This window comes from Salvelinus alpinus, chromosome 10, assembly GCF_045679555.1.
Source record: "Salvelinus alpinus chromosome 10, SLU_Salpinus.1, whole genome shotgun sequence".
NCBI lineage: Eukaryota > Metazoa > Chordata > Actinopteri > Salmoniformes > Salmonidae > Salvelinus > Salvelinus alpinus.
This window is the reverse complement of record NC_092095.1, coordinates 27,392,622-27,402,360: the sequence shown is the minus strand read 5'-3', so window position 1 is coordinate 27,402,360 and position 9,739 is coordinate 27,392,622. Positions and strand designations below refer to the sequence as shown.

The 9,739-nt window shown below is 43.9% G+C and overlaps 1 protein-coding gene across 1 annotated transcript in view; it reads left to right on the top strand.

The window, feature by feature from the left end:
• The first annotated feature begins 7,080 nt into the window (after positions 1 to 7,080).
• Positions 7,081 to 9,739, top strand: part of LOC139531827 (E3 ubiquitin-protein ligase HECW1) — a 77,074-nt gene continuing 74,415 nt past the window's right edge. The window contains exon 1 of the mRNA XM_071328701.1: positions 7,081 to 7,255. The gene's annotated coding sequence lies outside the window, so the exon portion shown is untranslated. The remainder of the gene's footprint in view (positions 7,256 to 9,739) is intronic.

Below are 9,739 nucleotides of genomic sequence, written 5' to 3'. Positions count from 1 at the left end.
CCAGCGCTCTAAAAAGTCGAGTAAATAATACTTTCCTGTGGATATTTTATCAAAAATGTCCACCAGCAGAAGGATAAACCGCACAGACAACCGGTAGAGTACGTTCAAATGTAATTTTACTCAACATTCGGGCTTGTAAGGAAATGTTCTAGGTTTTTGCAGTGCTTTATTTCAGACTGTATATCAGAAAGCTGGTATCACAGTCTGATTTATTAGTCAACTTGGTAGCCTACTCTAGTCAGTTATATAGTGGTGTTGTGTCCTGTGAATTGCTGTAGATCCATTGGAGGGCGTCTCTCAGGATAGATATATTCTTTTAGATCTTGTCTCATCGCTGCTACTCCCCAACGGCGATGGTGGAGTCATGCGTCCTCCAAAACATGACCGCCGAACCGCGCTGCTTAACATCCGCCAGCTTAACCCGGAAGCCAGCCGCACCAATACATTGAACACCGTTCAACTGACGACATGGGTCAGTCCGCAGGCACCCGGCCCCCCACAAGGAGTTGATAGAGCGCAATGAGCCAAGTAAAGTCCCACCGGCCAAACCCTCCCCTAACCTGGACAAAGCTGGGCCAATTGTGCTCCATCCCATGGGACTCGGCTGGTTGTGACACAGTCTGGGAATTAACCCGGGTCTGTAGTAACGCCTCTAGCATTGCGTGGCAGTGCCTTAGACCGCTGCGCCACTCGGGAGGCCTGCTCTCAGGATACATTAAGAGTTCTTAGTAGAGATGGTCATGAACTCGTGATTTGTTCCTCGGGTGTAACATCTATCTACAGTGGGGAGAACAAGTATTTGATACACTGCCGATTTTGCAGGTTTTCCTACTTACAAAGCATGTAGAGGTCTGTAATTTTTATCATAGGTACACTTCAACTGTGAGAGACGGAATTTAAAACAAAAATCCAGAAAATCACATTGTATGATTTTTAAGTAATTAATTCGCATTTTATTGCATGACATAAGTATTTGATCACCTACCAACCAGTAAGAATTCCGGCTCTCACAGACCTGTTAGTTTTTCTTTAAGAAGCCCTCCTGTTCTCCACTCATTACCTGTATTAACTGCACCTGTTTGAACTCGTTACCTGTATAAAAGACACCTGTCCACCCACTCAATCAAACAGACTCAAACCTCTCCACAATGGCCAAGACCAGAGAGCTGTGTAAGGACATCAGGGATAAAATTGTAGACCTGCACAAGGCTGGGATGGGCTACAGGACAATAGGTAAGCAGCTTGGTGAGAAGGCAACAACTGTTGGCGCAATTATTAGAAAATGGAAGAAGTTCAAGATGACGGTCAATCACCCTCGGTCTGGGGCTCCATGCAAGATCTCACCTCGTGGGGCATCAATGATCATGAGGAAGGTGAGGGATCAGCCCAGAACTACACGGCAGGACCTGGTTAATGACCTGAAGAGAGCTGGGACCACAGTCTCAAAGAAAACCATTAGTAACACACTACGCCGTCATGGATTAAAATCCTGCAGCGCACGCAAGGTCCCCCTGCTCAAGCCAGCGCATGTCCAGGCCCGTCTGAAGTTTGCCAATGACCATCTGGATGATCCAGAGGAGGAATTGGAGAAGGTCATGTGGTCTGATGAGACATTAATAGAGCTTTTTGGTCTAAACTCCACTCGCCGTGTTTGGAGGAAGAAGAAGGATTAGTACAACCCCAAGAACACCATCCTAACCGTGAAGCTTGGAGGTGGAAACATCATTCTTTGGGGATGCTTTTCTGCAAAGGGGACAGGACGACTGCACCGTATTGAGGGGAGGATGGATGGGGCCATGTATCGCGAGATCTTGGCCAACAACCTCCTTCCCTCAGTAAGAGCATTGAAGATGGGTCGTGGCTGGGTCTTCCAGCATGACAACGACACGAAGCACACAGCCATGGCAACTAAGGAGTGGCTCCGTAAGAAGCATCTCAAGGTCCTGGAGTGGCCTAGCCAGTCTCCAGACCTGAACCCAATAGAAAATCTTTGGAGGGAGCTGAAAGTCTGTATTGCCCAGCGACAGCCCCGAAACCTGAAGGATCTGGAGAAGATCTGTAGGGAGGAGTGGGCCAAAATCCCTGCTGCAGTGTGTGCAAACCTAGTCAAGAACTACAGGAAACGTATGATCTCTGTAATTGCAAACAAAGGTTTCTGTACCAAATATTAAGTTCTGCTTTTCTGATGTATCAAATACTTATGTCATGCAATAAAATGCGAATTAATTACTTAAAAATCATACAATGTGATTTTCTGGATTTTTGTTTTAAATTCCGTCTCTCACAGTTGAAGTGTACCTATGATAAAAATTACAGACCTCTACATGCTTTGTAAGTAGGAAAACCTGCAAAATCGGCAGTGTATCAAATACTTGTTCTCCCCACTGTATGTGAATTGCAATGGGGCATTCTGGGTGAATTTGGCCCAAAATATATACCTATACTGTATGACATATACCTATAAAATACATATAACGATAGTATATTATGCTAAGGGTATATTCTACTGGCCTAGACTCCTGTGTGTAATTTGTTTGAGTGTGTAGTAGTTAGAGCTAGTATTATAATTTCCCCCTAAGACATGCTAACCCCTGTTATCGGTAATGGTGAGAGGTTCGCATGTCTTGGGGGTATGATTGGGGATACGATCTTTGACCCTCTGTAACATTCTCACTCATCATTATTCACGATTCATTCAGGATTGTCCGTAATAATGTTAGCATCCACATTAATGTTGAAATGTTAAGAAACATTATATTCTTGTTTACAAAATGACCCCTACCTTTTTGAGAAAAATAGTGTTACTTGTTAAACAAAATCTCTTTCTTTCTCTGAGCAACTTTATTTCTATAAAATAATAGAATTTCCCAAATTTTTTGCAATACAATATCGCTCATTATTTTATTATTTATTTTATACAGTCATTATTGAGCATCTTTATAAAGGTCAATAATTTCGGGCCCCACTGTATATATGGATGGAGTTAAGTTTACTTAGCGAGGGGAGACCCGAACTGGGAGCCATGTAACTACCTACAGTATGAGTTGGTTCCATCTACTGTGTGTCAAATCAAATCAAATCAAACGTTATTTGCCAAATGCGACGAATACAACAAGTGTAGACTTTACCGTGAAATGCTTACTTACAAGCCCTTAACCAACAGTGCAGTTCAAGAAGAAGAAATTATTTACCAAGTAGGCTATAATAAAAAGTAATAATAAAAAGTAACACAATAAGAATAACAATAACGGGACTATATACAGGGGGCACCGGTACCGAGTCAGTGTGCGGGGGTACAGGCTAGATGAGGTAATCTGTACATGTAGATGGGGGTGAAGTGACTATGCATAGGTAACAAACAAACAGCGAGTAGCAGCAGTGTACAAAAGGGAGGGGGGGTTGTCATGCCCGGTGGCGATTTTTATGAATTGTTCAGCAGTCTAATGGCTTGGGGGTAGAAGCTGTTGAGGAGCCTTTTGGTCCTAGACTTGGCCCTCCGGTACTGCTTGCCGTGCGGTAGCAGAGAAAACAGTCTATAACTTGGGTGACTGGAGTCTCTGACAATTTTATGGGCTTTCCTCTAACACCGCCTATTATATAGGTTCAGGATGGCAGGAAGCTTGGCCCCAGTGATGTACTGGGCCGTTCGCACTACCCTCTGTAGCGCCTTGCGGTCAGATGCCGAGCAGTTGCCATACCAGGCGGTGATGCAACCGGTCATGATGCTCTCGATGGTGCAGCCTTTTGAGGATCTGGGGACCCATGACAAATCTTTTCAGTCTCCTGAGGGGGAATAGGTTTTGTCGTGCCCTCTTCACGACTGTCTTGGTATGTTTGGACCATGATAGTTCGTTGATGATGTGGACACCAAGGAACTTGAAACTCTCGACCCGCTCCACTACAGCCACGTTGATGTTAATGGCGGCCTGTTCTGCCCTCCTTTTCCTGTAGTCCATGATCAGCTCCTTTCTCTTGCTCACATTGAGGGAGAGGTTGTTGTCCTGGCACTATACTGCCAGTTCTCTGACCTCCTCCCTATAGGCTGTCTCATCGTTGTCGGTGATCAGGCCTACCACTGTTGTGTCGTCAGCAAACTTAATGATGGTGTTGGAGTCACGCCGTCGTGGGTGAACAGGGAATACAGGAGAGGACTAAGTACACACCCCTGAGGGGACCCAGTGTTGAGGATCAGCATGGCAGACGTGTTGTTGCCTACTCTTACCATCTGGGGGCGGCCCGTCAGGAAGTCCAGGATCCAGTTGCAGGGGGAGGTGTTTAGTCCCAGGGTCCTTAGCTTAGTGATGAGCTTCGTGGGCACTATGCTGTTGAACGCTGAGCTGTAGTCAATGAACAGCATTCTCACATAGGTGTTCCTTTTGTCCAGTTGAGAAAGGGCAGTGTGGAGTGCGATTGAGATTGCGTCATCTGTGGATCTGTTGGGGCGGTATGCCAATTGGAGTAGGTCTAGGGTGTCCGGGAGGATGCTGTTGATGTGCGCCATGACCAGCCTTTCAGAGCACTTCATGGCCATGGGAAGAGTGCCACGGGACGGTAATCATTTAGGCAGGTTACCTTCGCTTCCTTGGGCACAGGGCCTATGCTGGTTTGCTTGAAACATGTAGGTATTACAGACTCGGTCAGGGAGAGGTTGAAAATGTCAGTGAAAACACTTGACAGTTGGTCCGCACATGCTTTGAGTACACGTCCTGGTATTCCGTCTGGCCCAGCGGCCTTGTGAATGTTGTTCTGTTTGGGATTTGTACGTACAGTCACTGTGGGTACGACGTCATCAATGCACTTATTGATGAATGTGTAGTGTGTGTAGTAGACTAGTGTGCGGTCGTTTGTGATCATTTGGACCATGTGGGAAAAGTTTTTTTTGTGAGTGGTCTTTTTTTTGCATTTTTAGTGGCCTTTGGTGTGTAGTAGTTTTCAGTAATTTGTTTCAGTGTGTGTAGTAGACTTGTGTGTGGTAGTTTATGGTAATTTTTTTTTGTGTGTCGTAGTTAGTGGTAGTGTTTTAATGTGAAGCAGTGTGTGGTGTTTTGTGGTAGTCTAGTGTGTGGCAGCCTGTGGTAGTTTTAGTAGCCTAGTGTGGAAGTAATGATGTGATTTCATTTGCTACTGGCATAAGGGACGGACCTAAAATATTGTAGAGACAAAATAGTCAAGATTCCTCACTGGGTATGCACATATTAGCTTAAGACAGGGACAGAAACAAACAACTAAGCAAAACAAAACGGGGAAAAAACAACAATGACGTCCTTGGCGGTGAACCGAGTGTCAAGGATATGCAAAGCATGCTCTCGTTTCCCCCCATATTGAATCATTCATGAGGAATATGTAGGCACAGATGTTATGTAAAATGTCCTTGTTTCACCGATATCATCACAGAAGCTGAAACATATAAATGGAGAGGGATGAGGCACACTATTTAATGAGTAGTCTAAACCGGTCGGGCTGCTAGTAACCAATTGGCTGCCATATCAAATCAAACTTTATTCAGATAGCATATTTCGTACAAAAAGGATGCAGTGCAAAGTGCTTCACATTATATATATATATATATACTAGCGTTCAAAAGTTTGGAGTCACTTAGAAACATCCTTGTATTTGAAAGAAAAGCACATTTTTTGTCCATTAAAATTACATCAAATTGATCGGAATGATGGTAAAGTGTTGGTCCCATGTTTCATAGGCTGAAATAAAAGATCCAAGAAATGTTCCATACACACAAAACGCTTATTTGTCTCAAATTTTGAGTACAAATTTGTTTACAACCCTGTTAGTGAGCATTTCTCATTCGCCAAGATAATCCATCCATCTGACAGGTGTGGCATATCAATAAGCTGATTAAACAGCATGATCATTATACAGGTGCATCTTGTGCTGGGGACAATAAAAGGCCACTCTAAAATGTGCAGTTTTGTCACACAACACAATGCCACAGATGTCTACATATTTTATTGAGCGTGCAATTGGCATGTTGACTGCAGAAATGTCCACCAGAGCTGTTGCTAGAGAACTGAATGTTAATTTCTCTACCATAAGCCGCCTCCAAAGTCATTTTAGAGAATTTGGCAATGCGTCCAACCGTCCTCACAACCGCTGACCACGTGTAACCACAGCAGCCCAGGACCCCCACATCTGGCTTCTTCACCTGCGGGATCGTCTGAGACTACCCACCCGGACAACTGATGAAACTGAGGAGTATTTATGTCTGTAATAAAGCCGTTTGTGGAGAAAAACTCATTCTAATTGGCTGGGCCTGGCTACCCAGTGGGTGGGCCTGGCTCCCCAGTGGGTAGGCCTATGCCCTCCCAGGCCCACCCATGGCTGCGCCTCAGCCCAGTCATGTGAAATCCATAGATTAGGGCCTAATGAATTTATTTAAATTGACTTATTTCCTTATATGTACTGTAACTAGAGTAACACTTTTCAAATGATTGCATGTTACATTTAGATTTTTGTTCAGTATAATATATATAAAAAAAATTGTAACACCATGTCATGTGTTGTAAATAGTCCATCCTTGTAATGTTATGAGTATGGCTATAATAGTATTTCCCCATTTTAGGCGTTATTGTATTAGCTACAGTTTACTAGCCTATGTCTACACCTATGTCTACACTGTAGACAACAAATCTGTATTATCCTGATAAAATGTACCCTACACATCAATTACATCTAATGCAAGGAAAAGGTAGTCACCCAGGATCAATAAGATGATACTCACGTGGAATTTGAACCCTGCATTTATGGTAGTTGATGTGATATTATACAGTAATTCAACCTGCATTTCGTGTTCCATTTAAACGTTTATTGCCAACCTTACCAGGGAATAGTATTGCATTACGTGTGATGGTTCGGAAAGGCTGGTGCCTCGATTTAGCAGGCATTTCCTCCGAATATCACCGACATTTGTGCATGGCATCAGCTCATCTGACACTTTCGGTTTGGTCCTGTAGTAAAGTGGATGTGGTGGGGGGGGGGGGGGGACAGCAGAGAGGCGGAGGCAAAGTAGCGCATGTGAGGAGACAGCTTGTGATTGGTACTGCCGCTTGGTACCCAGAGACGAGCTATCGGATGGGAATATGCTCTACTCATGCGTCGACATCAGCCGGGACGTTTGGGCTTCAATTTCTACGTTTTAAACATGGATTTCTGTGAAATCCACCGCTCGACTTGATAGTCACGTTTGGGATTTATTGCTCGCAATTGGAGTATGATTCACCGACAAGTTATTTTATCCCAGGTATGTCGCGTTGTCGCTCTTTTGTTGATGCATCGCTCTAACTGGATACATTGCATAGCAGGCGAATTTATTGGGATGTACTTCGCTCATAATACTGATAGAATATGTGTTGCGGCAATCTACTGACAGTGTGACAAAAACAGTGCATATCTGGATTTAGTCAATGTCACTTTCTCATTCGATGTCACAGCATCCGCCGGAGTGTTATTCTGGCAGCACGCAAGGCGGTCCCCTATTCCTTTGTGTGGGACTCCCCTCATAATCCTCTCTTTGAAAAAGACCCCAGTCATTCACGTTTACTGGGCCACACTCACAGGTATAGTTTGTTGACAAACAACAACATGTTTTTTGTCCCCTGTACCAAATGGGGATAATATGCCCCCACGAAATAATCAAACCGAGCCTAGTTGTGATCTTACTTTCATGACAATACTGAAGGTAAATATCATTTGATGGAACATGCTCTGAAATATTGTATTATTCATTCACTGTAGGCTACGGAATTCATTGTAGGCTACTGAAAGTGGGATTTAGCCAGAAGTGCCCAGTTGACATTGGGACTGTCACTACACAGTGTTCATTTCCTGGATTGGAAATTTAGAATCTGTGTAACTGACACATACTCTGCAGATGTTGTTTACTTTTGTTCTTGTTGTTGCTGTAACCATGTTACAACCTTATCCCAAACTCATCAAAGTTGTCAGTCACTTAGCATTTGATGAAGCAGTCTAAAGGAGATACAGTAGCTCTAGTCGATAAAAGTGTTGTGGTGACAAACAAAAGCTCACTTTTCAGTAAATTAAGCTCCCATGAGTTATTCATTTGAGCCAACAGCTGATGGAACCCTAAATGTCTCATTTCTGTGTTGTCTTCGATTCCATCTTCCTTTTCACAGACAGAGAGACCGTAAATACTAGACAACAGCACACCGGAAGGTGGTTTGCTCTCTGGCTTACTTGGATACACAGACTGAACAGCCCATTGTAATCAACCTGACAGTGTCTGACCCAGTAGGGATGTGCCACTCTCCCAGTGTCCCTTCTCTTCCCGTTGACCCGAACCAGTCAGACGTGACTGTCAATGTCACGCCAACCCCAGCCTCCCTCCTTGACTCCACTGACTGGACTAGATGCACCTTAACACTGGTGAAATGTGACCTGTCAAGAGATAGTGGATGAACTGGTTATAATGTGGCTACTGATGACTCAGCTGTAACTGACCTGGCTCATAGACTAGAGCAGGTTGAGTGTGATGCGGACAGACACGCAGAAATGGAACTCATATTAGAGGTTTAGCCTACCTCTGAAGCTCCCTTGACAGGCAACTAGGGCTTGGTCTTATTTGAAGTGCCCTCTGTCATCAGGCATTACTTAATGATGGATAAGTGGTTCTAATAGGGTTTCATCTGTCATCTGTCAAGTGTACATAGATTTTCACTTATTGTAGCATACCACACCCTAGGACCTAGGTGTTGCCCCTCTCAAACAAAAGTCATTGCCAAGCTAAAAAATAGCAAGAGACCCTACAGTTACAGTACATTATTACTAGCATAAAACAAAATGTGTTTTTTTACCCTTCTCTTCATGTGCTGAGCTGACACTACACAGCAGTGGTCACCAACCGGTCGATCATGACTGGTCGATCTCAAAGGCATTTCTAGTCAATCGCCAAATATATCTGTAAAAAACACAACGATAAAGCCTTGCGTTCCAATTTTTTTTATTATTCTCGCACTGTTGGCGGTAGATGCACCCAATTCAGCTACACCAGCTCGCCGGGTAGGTGAAGTGTTCCGATTTTGAACCATTTCATGTGTCTAAAGGTACCTTCCCTTGCAGGCCCGGAGAGGAAATCAAGTGTACTATAGGCCTCCTGCTGGCCAATGGGATGGCTCAGATTGCCGTGTCTGCAGTAATGTAGCAGGCGTAGAAGAAAGCTACAGCAAAGTTGATACTGTGAGATTTCAAAGGCTTGCGTTATTATTAGCGGCTAGGATCTTTTTTAATATCAAGGAATATTTCACTTTCTCTGTTCATAGGAGTTCCCTTTTCGGTCAGTGTCAGTGGGGGGGACACTGAGAGGCGGACCCTCAGTCTGCTGCTCTCTCCTTCCGCTGAGACTGTCCATCAGATGCAGGCACCATCAGCCCAGTAAAATAAAAATAAAATTATGTAAATGTTTGCTCACTTAGCTGTGTCTCACATGTAATACAACGGATCTATTACCGGTGTGATCATATAGCCTACCTCAAAATGTTTTTTTTTTTTTTTTAATTGTCTGAACAACAATGCAAGGCAGGGCAATTCAAGCAAAGCCAATATGCGGTGATATATTTTTTTCTTTAAAAAAAGGTTACTTATTTTAACTAGGCAAGTCAGTTAAGAACAAATTCTTATTTACAATGATGGCCTACCCCGGCAAAACCCGGACGACGCTGGGCCAATTGTGCGCCGCCCTATGGGACTCCCAATCACGGCCGAATGT